This window comes from Choloepus didactylus, chromosome 2 (assembly GCF_015220235.1).
Source record: "Choloepus didactylus isolate mChoDid1 chromosome 2, mChoDid1.pri, whole genome shotgun sequence".
NCBI classification, from domain to species: domain Eukaryota; kingdom Metazoa; phylum Chordata; class Mammalia; order Pilosa; family Megalonychidae; genus Choloepus; species Choloepus didactylus.
The window spans coordinates 5,457,044-5,483,823 of NC_051308.1; the positions used below are offsets into that span (position 1 = coordinate 5,457,044).

Genomic DNA, 26,780 nt, shown 5'->3' on the forward strand with positions numbered 1-26,780 from the left:
GAAACAACATTACTGTTGCCCACACCAGCATCCACTCAACAGGATATTTCCAAGATAGTAGTTTAAAAGAACTTATTAGCACAATGTTCATTTCAACACTTTTTAAAAACCTTGCCCTATTGTCTTCTTTTAAAAACACAAACTAGTTTGAAATTTAAAACATTTAACTTTAGTACAGTACAGACTTCCTTTATTAGCAGAAACTGCTTCTATAGTTATAAAAATTATATATATATATATTTTTTTTTCTATTGCATAAGCACTGATGGACTGCAGAATCTTAAAGCTGTTTAGGGTTGTAACCCAAAGCTCTCTGTCCACTGTTTCAGAAATGATGAAAATAGAAGGGAGAGGGAAAGGCTAGTTTACAGATATAAAGATGAGAGATCGGTTTTTCTCATTCACAGGGTGGCAATCCTTAAATAACAAAGTGAAAATCGAACAACTATTTCTAGCTTTAATGGGTATCCTTGTTCAAAACCAAGTAAGCCTAAGACCTCTTGAAGCTGGCTACTTATTGAATACTTTATAATTCAGTTCTTTCCGTCTCTAGAACTTTTGGAGGTTTGATTATCTGCAAAGCATGGAATCTGATGAACCTATTTTCTGATAAACATTCTTATTATACTTAAGCAGCTAATCCCTGTCTTTTCATTTGCTAAAAGAAACTGTAATAGTGAACAACCACTTTGATCCTGTGCCTCACCCCCATAATGAAAGTAATCTTTATGGAAAGTAAAGATTCTTGAAAACTTAAAATCAGAACCAGTATTCATTGTTCACCGTTTAGATGTGAATGACTGTAAATAATTTTTAAACAACACATATGACACTCATTTAATAATTTAGTTAATAAACAACCGACTTCTCAGTATTAGTTTTTAACACTTCCATGGGTTTGGTAGAAAGCCAATTCATGAACTTGAAATCTAGCAGTGGATCACGTAGTGAATACCTGACATTTCCCAGCAGATTCTCATATTTTCATGGTCACTTAGGAGGTAACAGAACAATATGAACAATCCAGTTCCTAAAGTTCCTGCAATGACCTGATATTCTTTAATATTCTGTGTTACTAAACAAGGTTTCTGAAATAGCACGTTAACAAATTACAGCTGCGCATCATTTTGAATGACATTTTCTGCTTCATTTTGATTTTCAAAGCCAATAGGATATGGTGCTTTTCCTAAAAGAAACTGTTCCCATCTGGGAATATATTCTTCTACTGATGCCCAGTAACGAGTCTCGAGAGAAACCACCCCAGGCTGTGGACGTGGATGAATCCTGGTTTGTAGAGACTTTTCTGCTGCCTCGGTATCATTTAAAAGACCAAGATTCCTTTTATAACAGCCTCAGCTGCTTGCATCTGAGATCCTTTTCCGTGTTTTGATCTCCGACTCTATTGTCCATTTGTTAATGTAACATTAATCTTTGCAATACTGTTTCTTCCTGTCTTTTAGAAGGGCGAATTTCTTGTGCAAAAAAGGAAGTCTTTAATCAAGGCAGAGATATACAAGCTTTCTGCGAGCCTGCCCTGGGTTCTGCCTGGATGTACCGACACCAGAACCTCCGCTCCCCTTTTTTTAAATTTATACTTTTCTTCCCCAAAGAAGGTTTTCTGTTTTTTGTTTTCTTTCTCTGTATATGAAGAGTTAATGTAAATAGCAAATAAGGCTAGAGAATAATGGATATTACCACCTTGTCATGATTATCAAAATAAATTAGCCAGTCTGGAACCTTGATAAATTATTCAACTTGATCATAAAATTGCACTGGTTAATATTTTTCTCCTAAGAAAACACGTTTTTATTTTTCCTCAAGTGATCCATAAGAATTTATTGCTCCTGACATTTTAGTTCTAAAGTTTTGCCTTATTTAGAAGAGTCAAACATGTATATCTAAGGTATTTTGAGAACTCCTTTTATAGATAGATAAGTCCTAGTACCAATTTTTCAATTCTGTATTTTTATTGCTGATTGCTTTTTTTTTTTTTTAACAATTTTGCATTTATAGCATGCAATCTTTATAATTATTTGAATTTAGGTTTTCAAATACCTCACTTTGAGGACATATTGAGCAATTACTATCATTTCAAAATGTGACTACTTAAAAGACAATTTTATATTGAGAATTTTCCTGGAGTGTTCCTTCTCATTCTTTTTTGTACCATGTTAATCAAGGCCTTTTATTGATGGCCTAACTGATTCTCAGCCTCATTTATAGAAAGAAAGAAAAGCCTTTTTATATTTCACTTTGGAACCTCTTTAACATATTGAATTGCTTCTGCAATTTCTTCTTTACCCCTGATCTACCACAAATTGCTATTTTACACACTCTTTTTCATGGATATTCTCTAACATATTATAAAATAATTAATTCCTTCTCTATTCAGAAACTTCTTTGATTTTGCCAGTTTAAATTCTAGATTTAGGTTGAGTTTATGAGCTTTTAGATTGGTGCATGTAATATATATGCTTTACACTTTGTGTTGTTTTAGAACATCTTCAGTTTTCTTGATAATTGTTCATTAAAAAATTCATGCCTTGAAGTCTCTTTTGGATTCAGTTATCTTTTTTTTTTTAATTTAACAATACAGTGATACATTTTAAAAAGCTTTCATTCACTGCTGGAAATATTAATATTAGACTCTTGTGTGGCAGTCACTCCATAGCATTGCTGTGTGCTACTTAAAACCTCTCTCGGTATACTTCCTTTCCTTTCTGTTCAAAAATTATTTTTCCTACTAGTAAGTAGTAATTCATTCAACTCATGATCCCTCATCTCTGTAATAACTAGAGGCTTCATGCACTACGCTGGCATTCGAACGGTTGCCTCGTCAAATGAACCTGATCCATGAAGACCAGAGGTTTCTTGCAGTATGTACTCACATCTGAGAACCATTCTGGGCATTTAATAAGAGCATAGTAATAACTACCTTTTATTTATTGAGCATACAACAAATGCCAGATAATGTGCTACTTGTGTTGCAGACTCCAATTAAAATTTCACAATAATCTAATGGTGTTGGGACTACTATGTGGCTTTTATAATGAGGAACCCAGGATTACATGCTGCTGTGCCCCCACCCTCTGCCTGTAAACTGTGTTCCTGGCACATCTTACATTAATTTATAGCCTATTAGCCTGATGGATTGCTTGACTTCTTCAGCATTCTTTATGTAAAGGTCACTTCACTATTACTAGGCTGGCTTCCTAATCTTTTTCTGCTAAAGTTTGAGACTATTTTAAAAGTGAGGGTAGTGCCTCCCAGTGGTTTAAATCTGGAAAACTCTTTTTCTCATCCATTTTACAGACTGTCCAACATGATTGTCTTTTTTTTTAATTCATTTTCTTGAGCTATATTAACATACCATGCGGTCATACAAGACAAAGCGTACATTCAATTGTTTACAGTACCATTATATAGTTGTGCATTCATCACCAAAATTAATTTTTGACATTTTCATTACCACACACACAAAAATAATAAGAATAAAGATTAAAGTGAAAAAGAACAATTAAAGTAAAAAAGAACACTGGGTGCCTTTTTCTTTTTTTTCCTTCCCCCATTTTTCTACTCAACCATCCATAAATTAGACAAAGGGGAGTGTGGTCCATATGGTTTTCCCAGTCACATTGTCACCCCTCATAAGCTACATTTTTATACAATCGTCTTCAAGATTCATGGGTTCTGGGTTGTAGTTTGATAGTTTCAGGTATTTACTGCTACTATTCCAATTCTTTAGAACCTAAAAAGGGTTGTCTAAATTGTGCATAAGAGTGCCCACCAGAGTGACCTCTCGGCTCCTTTTGGAATCTCTCTGCCTCTGAAGATTATTTCATTTCCTTTCACATCCCCCTTTTGGTCAAAAAGATGTTCTCCATCCCACGATGCTGGGTCTAGATTCCTCCCCAGGACCAACATGATCATCTTGATACTTTAGAATAATGGTTGAATAAAGTACATGAAGAAAGAAAGCCACGGGGGAGTTGAGGGATGCCATTAAATGAATTTGCGTTTTACTTACTGTAACAGTTTCTACATGCTTTTTAACTGCAAAACTCCAGATGCACTATTATAAATGAACTTACAGATTGTTTCATTAGTAACATGACCTCCAGTTTTTAATATCAGAGTTCCATATTTGCTTGCTTCCTTATTACCTTGTCCTAAAGCTGTAGCTCTTACCTCAACATTTTATATATGCTTTATTTTCCCTTAACCTGGAAAAATATATAGATATACATGATAGGCAGGCAGCAGGTCCCTAAGATGTCTACCTTCTAAACCTTGGAACCTGTGAAAAAGTTAAGTTACATGGCAAGAGGAGAATAAGGCTGCTTATGGCATTAAGGTTGCCAATCGGCTGACTTTAAAATAAGATTATCTGGATTATCGGAGGGGGGGGGGTGGTGGTGCCAGTGCAATCACAAAGATCCTTAAAAGATAGAAGAGGGAGGCAGAAGAGAGAGACTGAGATGTGATGAGCAGAGGTCAGAGTGTTACAATTATGGCTTTGAGGATGGAGGAAGGGGCCAAGGGTTAAGGAATGCAGATGGCCTTTAGAAGCAGCGAAAGGCGAGGAAACTGATTCTTGCCCAGAGCTGCCAGAAGTTATGCCACCCTGCTGTCACCTTGTTTTTAGCTCAGTAAGACCCATTTCTTCCGTGTAACTTACAGAACTGCAAAGAGATTAGATTTGTAATGTTTAAGTCACAAAGTTTGTGGTAATTTGTTACAGCAGCAACAGGAAGCTTATATATACATATGTTTATTTTGCACATAGTTTTGCAGAATTGTGTCATATCTCTGAGCTCTTCTCAGTATGTGTAACCCTCAGCTGCAGGAAATGTATATTAAGCTAAAAACTTATCTAGAGATATACTAAAGTTTTAAACTGGTAAAAGTACTGTTTTGCTCTCTCTTAAAACTAGGACCCTTAACTTACCAGAAATGATTAATCATGTGATTCTCCCTTTATAAAACTGATTTTATATAGATGTGAAGATATTACCCACAAAACTCTGTCGCACAACCTACCCTGTCACTCACAAGTCTGTTTCCTCACTTATCTGTCCTCTCTCTTGAAGATTTATTCATTTTTGTGTCATTTACCACTGATTTAAGCTGCCCTAGAAATCTCCCATTTCTAAAGAACAAAATATCTAAAACGCATCCATAGATTTGTTGTCTCAACTAAAACAACTTAAAATCACGTGGTTCCTGGTGAGGTGATTATCTCTCCTTCCATGGAACCTGTTTGCAATGAAATTACATGGCGGCTACATAGTTCCTTTTTTGAATTCCTGCACAATTACAAAAATCAAGAACTACTTCAAATGATATAATTTTTCTCAAAAGCGAATACCTTTTTCAGAGAAAAGCATGATCTATTTCTCAATTTCAAAAATACATAAAGATTTTAATGTCAATTTGATGTGTATCAAATCCACTCCTTTGTCAAAGTTGAACCCCCAGGAAGCTGTAGGAACTCACAGCAAGCCATTACAGAATGGAAGAAGTATAGAATGGTCTAAACTGATTAATTCCTCTCTCACTAACTGGAAAACTATGTTCTTTCTAACTTTCTCATGGATGGAGTGCTTTTTCCTTTACTAGGCTGCAATTCTTCCTGAAAGGCCTTTGTGGGATAGCTGGCTAAACCACTGGCAGAATAACTTGAGCAATTCTGTTGTTTAAGCACCAAGCTGCTCCTTCCACTTTACAAAGGAAATAACTAGGTTGATTTAAAGAAGGAACATTTGTATTACCTCTGCTAGCTGCCATAAAGTGGCTCCTAGCAAAAAATACATAACAATTTTGCAAACTTTTACTGAGAAAGATTGCTTTTATATCCATTGCAAACACCATTACTTATATCCTTCTATAGGCTCAGTAAAAAGATCTCTATCTAGGGAAATTTGCAGGCTAGTGAGGAAGCTAGAGTGGGGACCTCTGTCTATAAGACCTGGGGTATGTTGAGAGCATGCAGGAACTCTGCTCTGGGAAATCGGAGTAGGCTTCAGAGCAGAGCTTCTCAATGAAGGATGAATAAGAGTTTGTGGAGGCAGGCAAGGGAAAGACTATTCCAAGTACAGCAAGCTCTTAAGTGGCAGGTATGAAAGTGCATGATGAGTATTTGAGTTAACGTTAGATCTGACAAGAATGTCACTAGGTAGATGCGAAAAGGTTGTGATGTCATGCAAGAGCCTGGATTTTACCCTGTTTTCAATGGAGCACTGTTAAAGATTTTTAGTTGGAAGAGAGCAGGATAATATATTTCTAAGCAACATATCACAGAAATTGGATAGGAGGGATACATAAAAAGATGAATAGAAGAATTATTTCAGGTAGGAGTTTTCATTTCCACTGGTACATTTCTCTGTGCTTTTTAAACAACTAAAACAGTGTCTGCATGTAGTAGGTCATCAGTAAATATATGTTAAACATTATTGAATGAACCAGTGAATCTGGGCCTGAACTGAAACGGGATACGTTTAAGAGAATTATAGGAAGCTGCAAAAAGCTAAACTACAAAGTAAATTTTATGAAGTTAGAGGCATATTATTTTTGCCATCCCATCTCCCATGCTTGTTATAGAGCCCAGGTTCAATAAGTACTTGTTTGAGTGAATGAATAAGATTGTATCATATATATATTTATTTGCCACTTCTGACAATTCAAAAATGTGTATGCACATTTTTATTCATTGCATCATGGATTGTAATTGCAAATTGTTGGAAACAACCTAAATAACCATATATAGGAGGACGGTTGAATAAACTGTAAACAAAAAATTCAGAAGAATGAAACTCTGGAAAAGAATGGAGAAGACTTCTGTGAACTGATATGGTCATGCAAAAGAATATCCTTGTTTTTAGGAAATGTTCCCCAAAATATTTAGAGGTAAGGGAGCATGATATTTGCAATTTACTCTTAAAATATCAGAAAAAAATTATATTGACATATCCATCTAACCTATCTATCATCTACTAATCAATCCATTTTTTTGAGAGAATGAATGATAAAATTAGCATATAAAAATTTGAGGAATTTGAGTCAAGTATAGAAGGGAATTCTTTACATTACTTTTGCAACTTTTGTGTGTCTGATTTTATTTCAATATGTACAGTACTTTACTTGTTAAAATATTGGGTAAAAGGATGAAAGGAGAAGGTAGTAGAATCTGCAGTGTCTGGTGTTTTGTTGGAGTCACAGGATAGATGACAAATTACCAGCAAATTCCTGACCAGTAGTTGTTCAGCAGCTGCTATGCATCCAGGAAGACGTGTGGTTTTAAGAAGCAAGATAATAAGTTATGTTTTACTTGTAAAAATTGTTCTATTCAGCAGGTTTAATGATTCTTTCCAGTTAAAGAAAGAGATAAAGGCAATGTCTTAAATACTAAAGTAGCAGGTTTTCAATACCTTCTTAGAATTTTAAAAATCGTTTTAGAACTTTCTCATTCACAAGAATTCACTGAAACTTTGTCTTACCTAAGCAAAGGAAAACACAGAACCATCACCAAGACACAATTATAAAGGGGAACAAAAATAGATAACATGATAAAGGGGAAAACATCTACTAAAATGATTATTTAGTATGAAATTAGAAGTCCAATTTGTTACTCCTAATATAGGTTGCGACCCAGGGGGTCTTAAAAATGACTGGTGATCATGTTCTTAACTAACTTCTCTCAAGTTATTGATATATATTTTGGCAAAATGAACTATATTCCAGTGGCAATGAATCACAATTTACTTTTCAAGCATCTTTAGAAAAATTTCCATTGTTGTTTCACTCTATAGGATATACCAGATAAAATTCCAAATCTTGAGGAGCGGGCATCACCAGGTTTTTACCAGTGCTTGCGGGCTGAGGGCACACCTGAAATTTGATCCAACTTCAAAGTGCCTGCATCAGCAGTTGGGCGGATGCACTTGGGAAAATGTTCTCTGATCTGATCAGAATCAATGAATCTTTAAAATCCCTACCGTGTACACAAATGCCTGGATATCCAGTCTTTCCAAATTGTTTTCCCTTTGCTCCTATTGCCCTCTATCCACATAAACTTTTATCAGGGCAGGTATTTCCTTTTGCACCAAGGGCTATTGTTACTACACTTCATTTAAATATAGCTGAGTCCATCCACCCCAACCCCACACCCCCCCAAAAAAAACTTTTGTGATATGTCATAGCAGTTATTTAATATTCTTGCTTTTATTAAATTTATAAAAATATCCATGCAAGGTCATATTTTAATTTTATGAATTTAACCATGCTATCGCTGATACACTGCCTTCCACCAAATACATTGCGAACCATGTAATTCTGCGTCTGGACTCTTGCTGTCTACCATTCCTAGGCACACTAAAACCTTCAGGAACTAAACATACTGTGAAACTGGGAAGAGGCCAAGGGAGAAAAGCCTTTATTTTTCTGCAGTTTCTTGGAAGAACTGGCCAGATGAATTTTGAAACTGTTGTTCTTCCCACTGTGTTATTTTGTCCCATAAACTACTTTCTGGGGTTTGGATCATATATCATATCATATCATATCATATCATATCATATCATATGTTATATCCATCTACCTATCTATATCATATCTATCTATGTCTCTCATCTCTCTGTATATTTTCTATTTATCTATCATTTATCATTTTAATCTATATATCTATTGATCATCTGTCTGTCTTTCTATTATCTATCTATCTATCTATCTATCTATCTATCTATTTATCTATCAGCCGCTACCTTTTATCTACCATCATCCCTCTACATAGTGAAGGGGTTTTAGAGCTCTCTCCTTCCTTCTGTTGTATTGTTTATGGAGCCCGGCTGGCAACAACTGACATAGATTTTCCTCTCCCCTGCTGCCTCCTTTATACCTACAAATAAAGTATTCTGGTATTGATCTGCTGCCTATACCACCTGGAGTGACGGTTTTGATCTATAATTCCTTTAGAGCATAGTTCTCATCTCTAATGTTTATTCTCTTTTCTTTATTTATCCTTCTGATATGTAAATATAGTCCAAGAGTGTCTTGCTGTAGCCTCATGGTTTATTTTTAAAATGAAAATACTTGGCCATAGAAAGCATTACAGAAATCACTGATTCATAGACTAGTAGCTTTTTTTGTGTACGTCTAACAATTCCTTACAGACTCTAAGTTCATGTAAGTTTTATTTGTTAAATGTATTGAAATGGGGTTATTCTGCTTAGTGTGGTTGAAAAACATCTCTAAACGTACACCGTGCTTTACTTTTTTCAAAGCCCTTGCTCATATTATTTTGTTTGATTCTTGCATTATTTTGACTTATGAGGACGAGGAAGCTCAAGAGACTGTGATGTTCCCAAAGGGAGAAAACCCACAAAGAGGGCAGTGTGGGCTTAGCGCTGACATGTCTGATCACCAGCTCTTTTGTGGTTCAGGGAGAGTCTGTTTTCAGTCTCCTCTGAATTAGCAACTCTGTGGATCAGGAGACGTGACTTCTTTTCTTGACATTACAAAACCAGTGTCGTAATCTTAGATGTTAGTTTTCTCTTCTTTCAAATGGAGAAGATATTTGTTTCTTGAGCATATACTCAGCAATGTTGATGGGAGAAAGAAAGTTTTACATTCTATAGTCCTGGTTCTCAGTGAGTTTATAATTTAACAAGCTAAAGGTGATGACATGCAATTTACCAAAATGAGGTGGCTTTTACAATGGGGATTTATTAATTTACAAGTTTACAGTTCTGAGACTGTGAAAAATGTCCAAATCAAGGCATCAATAGGTGATGCTTTCCACCCAAAAACCGGCTACCAGCAATCCTCGGGAAACTGTCATATGGCAAGACACATGGTGACATCTGCTCGTCTCTCCCTTTTCTCCTGGATTTTGTTGCTTTCAGCTTCTGGCTTCAGTGACGTCCTCTCTGTTTCTCTGTGTCCTCTCTCAGCTTTTTTTTTTTTTTTTTTTTTTTTTTTGTGGCGGCGTGGGAGACGGCTTTCTTTCTCAGCTGTAAAGAACTCCAGTAAGAGGATTAAGACCCACTCTGAATAAGGTGGGTCTCATTTTAACTGAAGATCCTACTCACCAAAAGATCCTACTTACAATGGGTCCATACCCATAGGAATGAATTAAATTTAAGAACATGATTTTTTTCTGGGGTACATACAGTTTTAAACCATCACACAAGGAAAAGGGGTGACATGAAATAATAGCAAACAAATGCAAGACGGATGGTCGTTATTAGTAGCCTCACCTTGGAGAAGTATTCCCTTTGACTTCCTGGATTATATAGAGAAGACATAGGTTATTTTAATTCACCAGATAGTAATACTGTTCTTTTTTTTTGTTAAATTTAAGTTGCTTATAAGAACTATAGGATCCAGCTGACCCTGTTTACACCTGCCAAAGAAAAGTGAATTTTATAAATTTTAGAGATGAGAACATTCCCATTTCACATCTTCTGCAATCTATTAATTAATTAATTTCCTTTTCCAGTCCCGTAACTATCCTCTTCCTTTAATACAAATGTAATTATTGATAAGAGATTTTTTCTTTCAGGATTCCTCCCCATACATTTCTTTTTACTGATATTCAGCACCAGAGTATATGAGCTATTCAAATTCCAGGCTTCCCCAACCATTCTGTGCTTCGTGGTGCACATTATGATATTTCAATGCCATGCATATTTCCCCTCAGATCTTAAGTTATGCACTTCTCAGATATGAAATTGGGAAACTAGGTCCTTATCAAAAGAGGGAATTCCAAAAAATTAGCTTGCGATTCAAAGGACTAGTTAGATTCGGGGTTCAGGGAGAAGTGATTAAACATAAAAATCTTGTCAAGATATACAAAACTTGGCAGAAAGGTGGAATAAAAACTCTTCTGTTCCTCAGCATTTGCACTCTCCCTTCCTCTTACTCTCTTGTTACAAAAGAGGAGTTAATCCTCAGCCGGGACGCTGAATCCCATCTTTTCTCAGAGGCTTCACTTTTATTAAAATCCTCTGTCTTTTTTTAAATTTACTCTCTCTATGGTCTGTGTCCTGTTAGCATTTAAACTGGTGGATTTCATTTAAACAAAATGAAACAAAAAGTAAACTTTAATAAGATGTTTTGGGAAACTATCCATGTCTCTACGTATGGGTCTGCTTCATTCCTTTTTCACTTGTTGATGGGTTTGAATCATGTCTCCCACAAAAGACATATTCCAAGTCCTATTTAACTGCTGGTCCTGTGGGTGTGAACCCATTTTAAAGCCCCAGTGCACTTTTTCATTGGTTGGGTTTCTTCTTTCTCTTTCTTGTTTTGTTTGGTCTGGTGGATCCCTGAGGGTCCAGTGCAGAGGTAGCCTTAGCTTCTCTCTCTAGAAACAGCATCTTCTGGCCTTACACCAGCATCTACAGGAACAGAAAGAACCAGTGCAGCACTTTCTTTTCCTTTTTTTTTCCATTTCCTTTTTGGTTCATTTTTCTTCTTTCTGTGTTTTATGTTTTTGGTTTTGGCATGTTCCTGAGGGTCAAGCAGAGATTCTGACCCAAGTTTTGGCCAAAAAAGCAGCAGCTTCTGGCTTCCCACTGGCACATGGCAAGAGATAATCAAAACCAAAAGGAAAGCAGAAATGGAGGAAAGGAGGGACAAAAAGATACAAGGCTTACAAAAGCCCTAGAAATAAATCAATTACCCAAATTGACTCAAGAAGAAATAGAAAACACCAACAAACCTCTAACACTACAGAGATTGAATCGATATTCAAAAACTTTCCACCAAAGAAAAGTTCAGGACCAGATGGCTTTACTGGTGATTTCCACAAAATTTTTAAAGAAGAATTAATACTAATCCTTCTCAAACTATTTCAAAGAATTCAAGAGGACAGAACACTTCCATGAGGCTGGCTTTATTCTGATACCCAAATCTGGTAAAAACATCATAAGAAAAGAAAATTACAGACAAATTTCCCTTTGAATATGGATGCAAAAATCCTTAACAACATAATATCAAACAGAATCAAAGCATATTAAAAAGATTTTGCTCCATGACCAATGGTTTCATCCCAGGAATGCATGGGTGGTTCAACATATGAAAATCAGTCAATGGTAACACATTACATAAGTAGAATGAAGGGGGAAATCCCACATTATGATCTTAACAGACGCAGAAAAGGCATTTGATAAAATCCAGCAGCCTTTCTTGATGAAAACACACAGAAAAGTAAGAATAGAAGAGAACTTTCTCAACATGATAAAGGCCACTTATGAAAAACCCACAGCTAACATCATACTCAATGGTGAAAGACTTAAAACTTTCCCCGTAAGTCAGGAACAAGACAAGGATGCCTGCTTTCACCACTGGCATTCAGTATTGTACTAGAAGTTCTTCCCAGAGCAATTAGGCAATAAGAAGATATGAAACATATCCAAATTAGAAAGGAAGAAGTAAAACTTTCTCTATTTGTGGATGACATGCTCTTACATATAGAAAACTCAAAGAAATTCAGAAGAAAATATGATAGCTAATAAATGAATTCAGTGAAGCGTCAGGGTACAGGATCAACACACAAAAAACAACTGGGTTCTTATACACTACCAATAACAATCTGAAGAGAAAATTAAGAAAAAAATTAAATTTATTAAGAAAATAAGTCTTAAACAGACTTTGTCTTTGGGAGGCCATGATTTCATTTCTTTTGGGTAAGCACCTAGGACTGAGCTTGCTGGGTCATATGGTAAGTGTATATTGAAGGTTCAGATTTCATGTTTTTTTTTCATATGGATGCCCAGTTATTCCTTCTTATCCTTTTTCTATTCAATTATCTATTTCTGGGATTTCTTTTCTGTTCTCTTTACCTATCAGACTATCCTTATACCAAGACCTTATACTCCTGATTTTTAGCTTTATAGTAAATTATGAAATTTGTAGTATAATATTCTAACATTGTTTTCCTTTCCCAAAATTGTTTTGTTTGATCAAATTCCTTGGCATTTCTATACAAATAAGAGTATCAGCTTTTCTATTTCTACAGTAAACCCTGCTGAGATTTTGATTAGCATTGCATTGCAATCAAATAGATTGCAATCTATTGTTCAATTAGGGAGGACTGACATTTTAAATCTATTGATTCTGCCAATCCATGAACATGGTATATATTTCCATTTATTTCAGCCTTTGTTAATTACTCTCAGCAATATTTTGTAGTGTTGAGTGTAGAGGTTTAGCATGTATATTTTCTAAAATTTGTACACTGTATGTCATATATTTGATGCTATTGTAAATGGCGCTGCTTTATTTATTTCAATTTTTTGTTAATCATGCTATTAGAAATTTAATTGATTTTTTAATATTGATTCATATCCTGAAAAGTTGTTAAAGTCACCTACTCATTCTAGTAACTTGCTAATAGAATTTTGGGGATTTTCTACATTCACAACCATGTTGTCTGCAAATGACAATTTTATTTCTTATTTTTCAAAGTGTATACCATTCATTTCTTTGTGTTGACTTATTGCCCTGGCTTGTAGAGCATAAAATATTAGTGGTGAGAGTGAACATCCTTGCCTTGTCCCTGGTATTAGGGAAACAAAGTCATTCAATACAATATTGAATGAAAAATACAGTATTTCATCATCATTTTATGTTATCTGTCTTTCTCCAAAAATGCCCTTTGTCATGTTGAGGAAATTCTCTTTTGTTCATAGTTTGTTGTGAACTACTAAGGCTGGGAAAGCAACTTTGCCGAAGGCATTTCCAGAGCCTACTGAGATAATCACACAGATATTTCTCCTTTCTTTTTTTATGTTGCAAAATACATTGATTTTTCAAATAAGTCAATTTTTCCCTTCCTGCAGATTAATACCAGCTGGTCCTGGTATAGTAACTTTTTAATATATTGCTGGATTAGCTATTCAGATTGTTCTCTACTTCTTTCTGTCATTTTGGAAACTTGTGCCTTTCAAGGAATTTATTTCATCTAAATTGTCAAAATTGTTGACATAAAGCTGTTCAGAATACTTGCTTAGATATGTGGGATTTATAAAATGGTGGGCTCTTTACTTAGATCTGTGGAATCCTTACTGATATTCCCTGTTCCATCTTTGATATTGGTAATTTGGGTTTTCTCTTTTTTTTAGATTAGTTGGTCTAGAGGTATGTTTATTTTATCAATCTTTTCAGTGAAATAGCTTTTGATTTCATCATTTTCCTATGGTTTATCTTCTTTTATGTTGATTTATGCACTTGTATTTATTATTTCTTTCCTTTGTTTGGGTTTAATTTGTTCTTTTTTTTTTTAAAGCTTCTTAAAGTTGAACCTTAGGACATAGATTTTATACTTATATTCCATTTTAATATAAACATTTAGATCTATAAAATTCTCCCCAAATACTACTGTGCCTATCTCCCACAAGTTTTGGTATGTTGTATTATTATTTAGTTAAAAAAATAGTTTATAATTCCCCTTCTTTGAGTCTTGGATTATTTAGATGTGTGTTTCATTTCCAAATAGTTAAGGATTTTTATTTTATTGTGGTAAAAGAGCATACTCTGTATGGTTTCAAGCTTTTCAAATATATTAAGATTTTTTTAATGGCCTGGAATATAGTCTATCTTGGTGAATGTCCCATGCGCATTAGAAAATAATGCACAGTCTGCCATTTTTGGATTTCGTGGTCTATAAATGTCATTTAGATCACATTGGCTTTACATAGTGTTTATCTCTTCTAGTTTTTTTTTTTATTTACTTGTTTTACAAATTACTTAGGATTGCTGAAATTTCTGACAATAATTATGGATTTGTCTGTTTTTCCTTTCAGTTCTATAAGTTTTAATTTCATTCACATTTAGGGTTGTTATATCTTTTATATGAATTGAAATTTTTATTATTATGAAATGTTTCTCTTTAGCTTTGGAAATATACATTGACCTTAAGTGTGCTAGATAGGAAATTATAGTTATTTCAGCAATTTTTTATATGATTGGTATTTCATGGTACATATTTTTCCCATCCTTTTAATTGTATCCTAATTTTATCTTTATATTTTAATTGAGTTTCTTTTAAATAACATATGTTTGAGTCTGTCTTTTTATACAGATTCACCTAAACACCTTTAAATTGGAGTGTGGAGAGCATTTATATTTGAGATAATTATAGATGTGATTGGTTTTAACTTTACAATCTTGCTCTTTGTTTTCTATTTGTCCCATGTGGATTTTTTTTTTGTACTTTTGGTTCTGTTTTGCTACCTGCTTTTGTATTAATAAGAGTAATTTTTTGCTCTTTCTTTATTTTCCTCCTTTATTGGCTTAATAGTTATACTTTATTTCATTGCATTAGATTTTTTAGTCATTGCTCACAGTGGGGATATTTAATTTATCACAGTCTACCTTCAAATAATATTATACTAAGTTACATATAATCTAGACACTTATAATATATCTCCATTCTGCCTTCTAGTCTTTTGTATTGTTCTAGTCAAACATTTTGCTTGTACATAAGTCACAAACCCCAAATATATTACTATTATTTTTGCTTTAAATAAAGTAAAAAACATTTGCTTTAAACTAAAAGCCAATCAAAATATCTGTTGCATTTGATCATATACATCCAATTTCTGTAAAATAATTTACAATTAACTATAAAATGAACACTTCTCTTGTGAATATAATTTTAAAAAAAGAAGAGAATCAATTTACCTATAATTTTTAAAACCATTATCATTTTGGTGCATTTTCTTTACCTTTCTCCTGCATTTTACTTATATTTTTCCATTTATTATAGGATTAGACAGTAGTCTATTTTGGCATAATGGCATATAAAATATATTTGATAGTTTTTCTTTAATAATTCCTGTGCTTTTCAGATTCTTAAAAAGAAGCTGTTCCCCTGGTAGTTTGGTTACTTAGGTTTTCTTAAACCCTTTGGAAACAGAGATTGAGAAAGGTATACTCATTATTTTTAAGAGTAATTAAAAACAATTGCATTCAATTTTATATGTTTAGACTTACTTCATCAAACGAACTGATTTCTATGGATTCCAAACACAATTTTGGCTAATTCACTTTACTGAGTCCTTGATTTTTCTCTAAGTCTGGAACAGAAGATGAATAGCATGATGTCAGTATCCTTGCGTATTTTAGAGTGTTTTTCTGCTCCCCCAGAGGCAGCCTTAGTACGATAACTGAGTAGTGTCAGGTGGTGCTTATACCCTGGAGTCTCTTTCAACCACAGCTCTACCATTTATTAAATGTGAGTGAGCAAGTTTTCCAATCACTCTGTGTTTTGGTTTCTTACCTGTGAATTGAGCATGATAATAGTTACCATTTATTTAGCACTTACCATGAGTGCAATAATACACTATTTGAAATGCTTAATACGTACAAGGTGTAGAATATTTGGTTAATAACTTTTTTTTCCTCAAAACAATTAAGTTTTACCCCCATTATTGTTGGTCATTCAGCATTGGCCAGAAAATCTGACTTTTTAATCTTTATATTCTTTTCTAAGTACCTTTTTTTTTTTCTCTTGGTACTCATGGGATTGTTTTTAACCCTTGAAGCACAAAACAAACATGTTGCCAAAACTTGATTGACTGTAGATGAATGTCTTCATTGATTTTGCCTAGAAATCATAGTACCTTTTTGTTCTGTGGACTTGTCTTTTAGGTTTTCATTTAACTTGTCAGGTTAGATTTTTTAAATATGTTTGATTATTTCCTCTTTTTCAGCTTGCTTTATTTCTTCCTGTGGACAACTATAATTCTAAGGTTCTTTTTTGTGTTTCTTATTATCACTCTCATGCTCCATTTTCTTATGTTTATCATTTCTTCATTGTTTTCATTTGTTCATTCATTCATTTGTTGCAGTTAGTGTAGCATATTGGAAAGAACACAGACTTTGGAATCAGGTAAACATGAATCTGAGTCCTGGTTTCACCATCTACCAATCTATGTGGTCTTAGACATACCACTTAACCTCTCTAATCTTATTTTCCTCCTCTGTAAAAGATAGAGAATGGTATACATTTGGAAGGGCTATCAGTTCTTTTTATCAGAGTAATTTAAGTACCCAATATGTTCTGTAAATCATTTGCTGAATGAGTATCATTGGACATTTTCACTGTAACTACCCTCATTAAAATCCTCAATACTGACTTTCACTGTTACATGTATCTTTACAACAGTGCAACTGGTATCCCTCACTCCCAACTCATGCCTTTAAAATTTATATTTCATTTACATTGTAGACTGATTTGCCCCAAAATTTTTTATAGCATGTCTTTTATACCATTAAATTGCTCCCCAGAAAATATGAACATTATTCCTTCTTTCTTCTTTTCTATCCTTCCTTCTCTTAACTCTCAAACATTAATTTCATATTCCTTCTATCTTTAATGCTTGTATACCTTCATGTTTATTTCTGACGATCTTTCTCCTTTTTCAAAATGAATTCAACTAGCTTCTCTTCAGCAAACCAACTCGTTGAACTTGTTTTATACTTCTGTAAGTGTAACAGTCACATTAGTCCTTAAAACATAATTTATAGTTATTTAAATTCATGTCATTTTCTATTATTAGGTTGAGCTCTTAGAGGGGAACAACCAAACTTAACTTATTTTTTGATTCTTCAGTCATTAAAGTAGTGCTTTGTACATTAGTTGAAATGAATTAATGAATGAGGAATCTAGCTTGATATCTTTTTACTAAAGGCACTTTTGAGCATATCATGCTAATTGTACATGTCATACCAACTCCCTCCATCTTCTCATAGATTACAGTGGTTTGGAGGGAAGGAATATACAGTGTTTTTTTCATTGCACATTTTACTAAAGAGGTCACTGGAATAAGAATCAAGATTGTAGGTTCTTGTGGCATAGTTTACCTGTAGTCTTACTTTCCCTATCAAAAAATTAGAATAATAGCATACAAGATTTCTAAGTTCTCTTGCTGCACCAAAATTTGGAGTTTTTCATTCTACATCTCCAAGAGGACCTAGTAGCATATACTGAAAGCAGGTGCCCGATAACTATGGAAATGAAATGCTAGTATGTGTACAAGTATTTTTTTAAAAGAATGATAGGTAAGAATTTAATGATTTCTGGACATTTGGTGAGCTTTTGTTCTCTTTTATGGAACTCAGTAAATAGAGGCTTTCAGGTTCTACACATTTCAAAACCCTAATTTTAGAGATGAAGGTGAAGAAACTGGGCCTGAAGTTTAAAATTATACAGGCATTATATAGATCATCATTAAGAATCATAGACCAGAAGCCAGGCCTCTAGACTTTTGGCCCAGAGCCCTATCCATTTTATAATACTTTGAGTTCAAATAGGCAAACAACAATGGATGCAAGATTTTCAGCAGATAGTTATATTTATACATAAAAACATATTTTACTTATTCTTAACTTTTTTGGTGTGCTCAAGGACATATAAGAGTGAGATTATTTTTTTCAATCCAAATATTTTCAGTGTCTCCAATTTGACTCAGCCATACATTACTGTTATGGAAGGGATAATTACTGTGTCAGTATAAAATATTAGTTGTTACAAAGGTTCTTTAATAGTCATAATGAAGGGATGACCTCAGGTTAATAACCTTGGATTGTGATTATTACAGGGCATACAGGTAGGCTTGCAAACTGAGAAGAGATGGATTTCCTCTTTCTTGCTCAGCCACTGAAAGATCCCTGAAATGCTAGGGATGCATTTCAGAGGCATTGTGAGCTGCTCCTGGCTATGTGGAAGCAGAACTGGAGGCAGGAAAGGGCTCTGATTTTTTTTTTTTTTTTTAAACCTGGATGTAGTCATTTCAATGGTAGAAGAGAAATTATATGACATCAACCAGGTGGAAGAGAAAGAAACCTACGTCCTAGCAGAAAGGAGTTCCTGCCATGCAATCTGCTCCAAACCACAACAAAACCAAACCATCAAGAATGGTGGAGATATTTGTTTGCAATAAGACTTTCTCCTGAATTTTCTAACCCCCCTCAATATTTGGCAGGGACACTGTGGGGTGCTTGGAACAGCAACATCAAGAAAAGAGACATCTGAAATAGGCAGATAAGACCTTCTAGTTTTCTCTCCAAGATCAAGAGTGAGCTCTTGGAATCACTAAGCAGAACCAGAGTCCTTGGACTAATCACAGGGAGGGACTAGACAGTCTCATGATGAGGGAGAGTGAGTATATGATTGGGATAATAAATTAAAGATGGGGATATTATTTTGTTCATCAGGCAGATAAAGATGTAGTTCTTCAGGAGTATGTGAGGAGGTGAATATTCATGCATACTATTTTAAAAGTATGCTGTGTATAACGTTAACATTTCACTGTTTTGCAATAATGTCTTATTAGAATAATGAAAGAGGTAGGCTTTATTTGCAACCTTCTCATCATGACTGAGCATGTCACTTTCCTTTATTTGTTTTGATATTTTCAAAATGGGGATGAATTACTTGCTTTGTAGCAAGTGGTATTTATAACCCACTTGAGAACTCTGAGTTCCTCTGAAACTAAGACGCTTTATATCAGCATTATTATTTATTTCCATTTTGGTGAGATCCACACAGAATTCAGGTAGTTAAATAGGGAAAAAAAAAAAAAAAAAAACACTTTTCCAAAGAATTTGTGTACATTTCCATTTTTACTTAGAAGTGATGGTTACATATATTGAATCAGACTTTGGAAATCATCTATGCTAAATGGTTCTGTGTGTTGGAGCTTTTCTTCCAGGTGAGAACTGAATCATGGAATCACTGGTGAAAACAAACACAGATTTTGGAGAGACCAGAAAGAGGGTGAATAGGAAGACAGAGATCATAAAATGAGAATTGTTGGTGAAAGAGTCATTATCAATTATGAAAAAAACATGTATGAGGGGAAAGTTTAAAAAGGAAGGGACTGTTCAGAGGAAGACAGACTTGCTAAATCAGAGATGGGGATGTTAAAAACAGAGTGACTTAAACTTGATGCTGATAAGTTGTCCAAGGGCTCAGAAAAAAAAATACTGTTGCATCCAAGAAGAAAAGTTTTAGAACTTGGTCTTTAGATTAAATATTTTGTTCTCTTTCCATGTATAGAAACAATAGAAATAATCTGGTAGCTTCCATTATTTGGGATTTCTTTTCCTTTGATTCTTTCCAAACTTACCTAAAGTTTCTTAATATAGATTTAGACAGACAATTAAAAATTGAGATATGAAGCAATGTACACAAGTTTAGAAGTTTTCTTTAAATTACTATTATTAATGAAGATTGGTCCTTTTTAAAATTCATACTTGTTATCAAACCAATAGAAATATTTTAAAAGGCATAATAGTGTCTTTTTGATGGCAGCTAAAATTCACATCTGTTATCATATAATCCTATCTGAGGTTGATATGGCAAGTCTGACATTTTTATGATGTAACTTTGTTTTATTGTTTAGAAATCTTGACAATTTAATGAGAAATGGTTACTATCGTTGGTTCCTTTAACGCTTTTCAGATTTCTTGCACACAGTGTTCCATTTCAAAGTACACTTTCAAATCTGTTTTTAATGTGAGAATATATTCTTTTAGGTTGTCACAACAAACACTGAAATGAATCTTTAGCAGAAAATAAGTTTTACCTGCAGACTGTTTCATTTGTTTACAGGAATCCACCCACTGCATTTTTTTTTTTTTTTTTTGATTGGCAAAGAAATTTTAAAAAATCTATATTTCTGAGGACTGATTATACTAGTGTGCAAAATCTTGTCAGTATCTAAGCTGTAAAATATGAATAACTAAATTCAAAATGACGTTTTCCATTTCAAGCATCATTTTTCACATGAAAAACATTTATATGAGATTCAACTGGGGATTTTAGGTGATTAGTTTTGGCTGCATATTTTTCTTGAGAAACAATAAGGTTCTCTTGGGATTAACCTAATTACATGCCCCTGTGGCCTGTGAAAAATAATTTGATTTTTTTCGGGCATATCTGAGTCTGTTTGCTGCTTGGAATAAGTGACTGGCTTTAAAATATCCATTTCCTGAGAAGATATTTGGAGAAAAGAGAAATTCCCATTGTATTGGATGGATTTGGCTCTGTCAACAGGAGAATATAGAGAAGACAGCCTAGGATTTTATATCCTTAATACCCGGAGAGGCTACCTTTTCATTTCCTATAGAGGAGCTATTCTCTAATTGAAATTCTACTGCCAAACAAATGTGTGTGTAGAAGTGTTAACAGTGGACCCTTCAAAGCTCATTTCCTAGGAGTTTAAAGACAACGCAGCAAGGAGACACTACTAGTGCCTGTCTAACCTGCAGAATTAGAAGAACTGAGTTCAGGATCAGGATATTCACCTCTGACAGGATCATCAACATGTTGGGAGATTTAAAGTAGTAGTAAGATTCTTGGACTTGGAGTCAGAAGGTGACATTTGGAAAGGCAGAACTAGGAAAAGCTACATGTTTTATTCTACAGAACTGTTCCAGCATCATTATCATCACCTGGGAACTTGTTAGAAATTCAGATTCTCAGACCCCATTTCAGATGGACTGAATCAGCATTAGTGGGATTGGAGCACAGAAATACATTTTAACAAATCCTCCAGGTTTAATTATGATGCTTTATAAAATTTGGGAACTGTTGTCCCATAGAAGGTAAATTGAAGTAGAGTCCTATCCTGCTGTTTTTCAGCCAAATTACCTTGGTTAAGACACTTCACCTGACTGTATTTCTGCAACATCTGTGCAAATGGTTGGTAAAGTGGAATTTAACACACACACCTAAGATCATGAAGACAATATGGGGATAACTGGATGGATTTACAAAGTAGATGCTGAGACAATGGTGCCTCAGAGCAAACAGTAGATGCAGTGAATAAGCAGTTCAGGGGCTTCTTATTTTAAAGGATAGAGCTTCTGGAATTATTTTCCCAAGGGCTAACAGAAGTATAGATATGCAAGATAGTCAGTATGGCAAAAAGCAACTGAAAATGAAACCTACAGATTCCTTCCCATCTAATAGCCAGTGAGATAATAGTCCAGTTATTTCCCCACCCCCAGGCACGGTATGGAGGTAATGTTTGCTTGCTTTCCTTGTTCATATATTTGCAGAAGGAGAATTAAAGAGTAATATATTGTAGATCTGTATAAGGCAGAGGCAGTAATGGACATCTAGAAGGTGATTTAGAAGGAATCAAATCTCAGAAAATCTGGGAGGGGCTGAAGCCAGTGAGAGAGGCTCTGAACTCTAATCTGGCCTTGAGATTTTTTTGTCAGGGGTATGTGGCAAGATAATGAAATAATAATCAGAATTATTTCAGCATCTACTATGTGTCAGGAACTTCACCTACTTTTATCATAATCACTTTTTTCTCTTTATGAGAAAAAAACGACCACAAATCTCAAAGAGACAACACTGCTAAGAAATCTATTTCACAAATGAGTCTGTTGGCAGACCCCTTCATACTTTTTCATTTTTCCTCAGAATTCCCATACTCTCCCATTCCCTCACTCCCCATTAACTAGTGAGCTGGTTTCAAATGCCATCTGGAAAATAGTGACTATCAGAATGGAAATTCCTTATCTTCTCACTACCTGATCTATCCACTTACTTACATGTGAACTTGCACTTTTTACATTACTCCTGTAAAAATGGATGAGACAAAATGTTCTTGCTCCCAGGAAAGGTATGTTGTTTGTTCCCATTCTTTCTCATCTCCTCAGAGACTTTACTCCAGCAATTAATTCCCCTTCTCTCTACCTCATAGCTTTCCCCTCACTGCTGGATCATTTCCATCACTGCTCAAACATGCTTCAGAATTTCCTTTCTTGGTCTTACATCTCTGGAACCCCATTTCTCTTCTCCTTTTTAGAGCAGCATTTCTGGAATGACATAACTATACTCCACTTTTTCAACTCCTAGTCAGACTTTTTAAAAAATTTGTATTAGAGATTGTGCGACTTTGAATGTATTGTGTCCCCCAAATGCCATTATCTTTGATGTAATCTTGTGTGGGCAGATGTTATCAGTTTTGATTAGATTTCCTTGAGTTTTTCTTTGGAGATGGGACCCACCAGCTGTGGGTGATGACTCTGATTGGATGTTTCCATGGAGGCGTGGCCCTGCCCATTTAGGGTGGGCCTTGATCAGTGGAGCCATATAAATGAGCTGAGGGGCAGAGGGAACTCAGTGCAGCTGTGAGTGACATTTTGAAGAGGAGCTACAGCCAAGAGGGACACTTTGAAGAAAGCACAGGAGCTGCAGATGAGAGACAGTTTGAAGATGGCTGTTGAGGGCAGACTTGCTCTGGAGAAGCTGGGAGGAGACGGATACCCCAAGGGCAACTAAGAGTGGCATTTTTGAGGAACTGCAGCCTGGAGAGGAATGTCCTGGGAGAAAGCCATTTTGAAGCCAGAACTTTGGAGCAGACACCAGCCACGTGCCTTTCCAGCTAACAGGTTTTCCGGACACCATTGGCCATCCTCCAGTGAAGGCACCCTATTGTTGATGTACTACCTTGGACCCTTTATGGCCTTGAGACTGTAACTGTGTAACCAAATAAACCCCCTTTTGTAAAAGCCAATCCGTCTCTGGTGTTTTGCATTTTGGCAGCATTACCAAACTAGAACAGAGATATTCTTTAAAATTACACAACTAAGAGAAATTAATCCTAAGAAAATCAGAATACAGTCAAGGAAAAAGAAGAAAATAAAAACTCTGAGTAATGTCATCACCCAGAGATATCAAGTTAAACATTTGGCATATGCTCTTCATGTTTTAAATTTTTAATTTATAATTTCCTCCAGCAATATACATACATGTACATATGGGATAAGAAAGCATAACCCTCTCTACTCAACCCTGATTTCTACTTTCTAGAGACAATCACTTTAAACTCTTCGGGGCAGAAACAAGCAAGCTTGTAAGGTTGGCTTCAAGGCTCTGCCCTTTGCTGGCTGGGTGACCTTGGTCAAGTTTCCTACCTACCTGTAAAGGATTGTTTTGAGGATTAAATGAATTTGCATGTATATTTTATGATTGCAACCATGCTCAGCCCATTGTTCATATTATATTAGATCACTTAAATTATTTTTGTTATTACTATTAGTTACATATTCATAAATAAAATGTTACTATTCCTATGTGTTTAATTTTTTTAATTTAAATAGTAATTAAGGACTAGCCCCTATTGATGATGATTTAGCTCTTACACACTGTGTCATAAAATACACATCACCCATCTCCCTATCCTACTACAAGAGCCAGATCACACATTCCACTTAAATCAAATAGTGTAGTATGATGACATTTTATCTTTTAAAGGTCTTTGCTACCATTTTAGTGAGGTTTGGGGAGGAAATGAAGGTAATCCACGTGTTCTAGCCACTGTGTTACATTGATGTTTTGTCCCTCTGATTCCAGCTTCTGACCCACCCCTCCATTGTATCTGTTCCTGACTAAGTCACCAACGACTTTCATGTTGTCAAATTCAAAGGCAACTTCTCTGTCTTCTTCACTTGATCTCTTAATAGCATTCAGCAGAGCTAACTACTTTCTTCCCTTGGCTTCTCTGATGCAGTCTACCCTTGGCTCTTTCTAATCCTCTGGCTTTTCTCATTCTCTTTGGCTTTTTCCTCCTCTGCTGCTAGATGTCTGTATTTTGGGATCCTCCAAAGCTTTGACTGAGGCCTACTTCTCTTCTCTACCTACATTCTCTCTTTCTATAGTCTAATTTGCTTATATAATTTTAAACACTACCTAAATGCTAATGACTCAAAATTTATTTCTTCCATGACTCCCCCCTCGAGCTCAGAAAGATGCATCAAATGACCTAATTGATGTCTCCAGGTATCTTCCCTCAGTGAAATGATGCCTTCATTTGGATATTTTCATGGCCTTCAGACTGTAAATTTGTAACCAAATAAACCCCTTTTATAAAAGCCAATCCATTTCTGGTATTTTGCATAACAGCAGCATTAGCAAACCAGATCAGATGTGAACGATTTAACTGTTAAAATCAAAGCATATTCCATTTAGAATTTTTAGTTTTTTCATTTATCACTGCATGCTATCTACTTAAACATAAGGTTTGCTTTTCAAAAATGGAGAATATGAATTGATTGAGTAAAAGTAACATTAGGAAGGTGAATATCATCTATTCAGAAAATATACATAAAGATGCAATTTTCTGGTAAGATTTAAGTCACCCTTTGATAAGAAAACACTGAAGCAATTGCATTTCAAGAACATGTAAAATATGGCAATAAAAACCTGCTTATAAGTGATGTCTTTTTTTTAAACCATTTGTTATGCTTTTATGCTTTCATAATATGTGTGTTTCCTTTGAGAACATATAATTAAATGATTGACAAATCTAATAACTCATCTATATCAGAAATATGAGCAATAGGGAACATTAGTAGAGAAGCAAATACATGTTTTGCATGTAAGATTTTTAGGTAAACTTTAATGCATTTTATCATCCCAGTGAGAACAGCCTGCACTTCTTAATGATCTTGTGGCTATGCCAAGCACTGCCATCTTCATAGATTATTTTCAGCCAAAAAAGAAAAACATTCAAGAATGAGAAAGGTGCTTCTACATCTTAGCTCTCCTCAGTCCTTTCCTACACAATTAAAAACATATTAAAATAAATGTTTAAAGGAAACAATTTAAGCACACATAAATTTTCAAAATAAGCATTTAAAAAGTCCAAAGTCATATTTATTCAAAAATCCAATATAGATAATGTCACATTAACTATGTCACTTTAAAGTCTTTGCTTTTTAAAATCCAGAATCTCATATTCATTTAGCACATAATACAGGAAAATTCTGATTTGGTGTGATAATGTTTTAACAGAAATGGGTGAAATTATTAAACAACCTGCACTACAAGTAGCAAAATATCAAATGTTATTTGTTAGTCCTTTATGTCCCATGTCCTGCCTTTGGTTTTGTGTCTCACATCATGTATGATTATGTTTATCAAAATACCCCCTTTGATAAATTATTGCCCTAAAGTATATAAAGAATAGTAAATGCTACACAGTTGTTCTTATAATATTTTCTATAAAATAGCATGGGGATAACTTTCCTTTTGGATCAAGGATGTACAAAGAGCATGAAATTGGGTAACTCAGCTAAAATGTAATATTCAGATTGGGGGAAACTGTTCCCCTCAGTGTAGCCGGAAACTGAATAAATTCATAAAATAGTTGCTCAAATTGCTCTTTTACAGGATGTTTATTTGGTCAATCTTGTTTTAGTAGTTTCCAAATAAGACATTTGATATGGAAATGGGTACGTAAATTTTTAATTCTTCTTGTGTACTTCTTTGAGCTTGTAATTTTCAATTGCTCTTTTTATTATATAAACCAAATATTTTTATGACTCTGTGACATTTCATCACTTTATATCCAAAGATTATTGTCTAAATATGTTATTATTGTATGTGTATTAAGCTGTCAATGTATTCCTTGGTGTTTTAACTTAAATCCCATCTTGTCACAAAAATAATTTAAAGTAGTTTTAATAATACATAAAACAGAGCAACATAACATATATTAGACATGTACGAGAAACATAAGATGAAAGAAAAACAGTCAAAGGCGTGAAATAAAGCCAGCCAGGAATTATTTTCATACATGAAACGAATATAAATGATGTCCTAAAAAGTTACGAACCATAACTTTCTAGTTCATAATAAAAATGACAATAGTAATAATAATAAAAATGATAGTAGCCACGAAGATTTTTGCTAACTTTATGCAAGACAATGAATTAACTTCTGTGCACATTTCACTTAATTTTTACCTCAACCC

General features: G+C 34.5%; 1 pseudogene; it reads right to left on the reverse strand.

Annotated features, from left to right (window-relative positions):
* Positions 1-122: 122 nt before the first annotated feature.
* Positions 123-26,780, reverse strand: part of LOC119528227 — a 56,753-nt pseudogene continuing 30,095 nt past the window's right edge.